The sequence below is a fragment of the Coregonus clupeaformis genome, unplaced genomic scaffold, assembly GCF_020615455.1.
Source record: "Coregonus clupeaformis isolate EN_2021a unplaced genomic scaffold, ASM2061545v1 scaf0936, whole genome shotgun sequence".
Classification (NCBI taxonomy): Eukaryota; Metazoa; Chordata; class Actinopteri; order Salmoniformes; family Salmonidae; genus Coregonus; species Coregonus clupeaformis.
In genome coordinates this window covers 2909-5816 of record NW_025534390.1, presented here as the reverse complement: position 1 = coordinate 5816, position 2908 = coordinate 2909, and positions in this window count along the sequence as shown.

Below are 2908 nucleotides of genomic sequence, written 5' to 3'. Positions count from 1 at the left end.
ATTACCAATTTTCTACTCTGAGACACTTTGTGGATATGGGCCCAGATCTCAAAATATTGTTATAAAAAAAACGTTAGAATGTTTGTTTTACATAATTAAAAAATGCAAGCCACTGTAAAGACTGGGTTTAGTTTATTGTGTGGCTCTGCTCGTAAACGCGTTCTGGAACTGTCCGCGTCCCGTACAGAACTGCCCGCGTCCCACGTACGGTTTGGCGCGCCAAGCATATTGTCCAGTTACGCGCTGAGTGGACTGAGGTGATGTTGGGGAACAACGACAGAGTTCGTTACAGTGTTGAGACACCGACGTTTATTGTCCAATTTGCTTTTTTGGTTTACGGTCCGGGACAGTATGAGTGTAGCCAGATCCTTTTCACTCGGCTATTCTTGTTTCATTTTGTGGTTAACCAGATTCGCCATCATCCTCGAGACAGGGGACAGACGAATGACCTGCTAGCTATCCAAGCTAGTCGGTACAGCTAGCTAAGCTAGCTTACCTACCAGCAGCATCCTAGTTACTCTAGCTACTCACTAAATTTACCGGCTTCCTGCATTTATTGTGGACCCGATGGAGCTCCCGGGTTGTTTCTTCCACCTTGTCACACAGTGAGGGCTTCTCCCTCTCTCGATTGACGGATGCTGGCCTACGCTCCTCTGTCCGGTTCTCCTCTCTTCACTAGATGGACGGTAACTTTAATGTTTAACCTCTCTGTGTCCAAGGACTGAACTTTTGAATATTATTTTGGCGCCTCAATTTTTTTACAACGTTTTTTTTTCTGATAAAAGTAGTTAATTGCATCTGCCATGGAGCCTTGTTTCATAATATTACCTTCTGTCCTGGTTATGAAGTACGCGAAAAAACAGGCCTTATGTTTGGTCATTTTTCACCCTACCACGCTCCTATTAGTTCTATTGAGCTCCGTGGCACCGACTCGCCTTCAGAACGTTCTATTCCCAGCTTCATTGTTCTGCGTCACAAAAGCCAGCTTCACTATTGTTATCAATGAGACCTGCCTGGTTTAACCTCTTAGGTTTACCTCAGGTAACATTATTACACAAGGTTACGGCTGCACTTGGTGATGCGTTAACCCTGTAGGTTTACCTCTAGGTAACTTATTATTAACAAGGTTGCGGCTACTTCGGTGACCCTGTTAACCCTGTGAGGTTTCCTCAGGTAACTGGATTATTAACAAGGTTACGCCCACGGTGAGCGTTAACCCTGTAGGTTTTACCTCCAGGTAACTTAGCAATAACAAGTTTACGGCACTTGGATATTTATTCAAGCTAAAATTTAATATATGCAAAATGTATGGTTGATAAGTTATGATGGTTCGTATCACGGGCTCACTCGGAAATACCACGCCCGGGGCAGACAGAAGAACAGATCCATTGTTACAGGTTCTTCACATTCCTTCAGCTATTCATCACATACAGATCCAATTATGAGAAAATGGGAACTCTACAAAGGTTACGGTCTACTTGGTGAGCGTTAACCCTTAGGTTTACCTCAGGTAATATATTATTAACAAGGTTCGGCTACATTTGGTGTGGAACCCTGTAGGTTTACCTCAGGTAACTTATTATTAACAAGGTTATGGCTACTTGGTGAGCGTTAACCCTGTGGAGGTTTACCTCAGGCTGTGATCATTAACAAGTTACGGCTACTTGAGTGAGCGTTAACCCTGTAGGTTTTACTCAGGTAACTTATTATTAACAAGGTTACGAATGCGTTATACTTTAGGTTCACTGGAGTTGCTAAACCAAACTGGTATAATGTGGTGTTTGTGCAATCTGTGGTTGATTTTAATAGTTTTATGAATCTTTATTTTTAGTTATAAAGTCGATAACATTCACTTGGGTGGTTTTTTTTTGTTCCATGCAAGTATGTATCTTTATAGAACATCCGCGATTTTTGTGTTATTAATAAATATTAGCACTCTGCATAATAATTACCATTTTTCTGGATAAGCGTCCCCAATGTGCATCAATGATTTTAATTTTTTATCGCCTAGCCCCACCCACTTTGCCACTTACAGCTAAACCTAACAATCAATCAAATGTATTTATAAAGCCCTTTTTACACCCAGCAGATGTGTCACAGAGTGCTGTACAGAAACTCTTACCCTACTTATAGCCTATTTTACAACCTAATTCTAGGGTAGAATTTAGCCTAAACACTTTTATAAATATTTCAAAAAAGTAATAATATTATCTTAAAAGTAAATACAATTATAGTATTAAATAAGCGTTTTGATTATTTTGTTGTTGTTTTTTATTATGTATAATTGCAGAGACAGAACACTTGATAAATAAACACATTTGTTTTATTTTCAAATGTGGTTTTGAATTAGGTGACCTAGTAACTGTGTGAAGGTCCAACAATTGGCGTGGAGCAGGTTTGAGACTGATCTAATGCACTTTATTTCTCAGCTGCTGCCTCACCAATGTCTGTCCATGAATTAATAACTTGTAATTGCTAAATATTTCCAATAGATCGCAGCATAAACAACGACCATCAGTTATAGGCTACAAGCGGCAATATGATTGACATAAAATATTATGCCACCGATACTATATGTCCACATGATTTTCTTAAATGTACTCATTCTTTATTCGTATTGAGCCTGTGATGCCTTTGGAAGAGCAACATTTGGTACCTCTTGGTACGTTTGAACCCATAAATAAATACTAGTCAATTCACTAACCTCAACCCTATATACATCATTATGAAAATCATCTTAATATCTATATTGTAGATCCAAATTGCATCTTCCTAATACATTCATCAAATCAAATGTTATTTTCACACTATTTAGCAGATGTTATAGCGGAGTGTAGCGAAATGCTTTGTGCTTCTAGCTCCGACAGTGTATAATATCTAACAATAATTTAACATATACACACAAAAT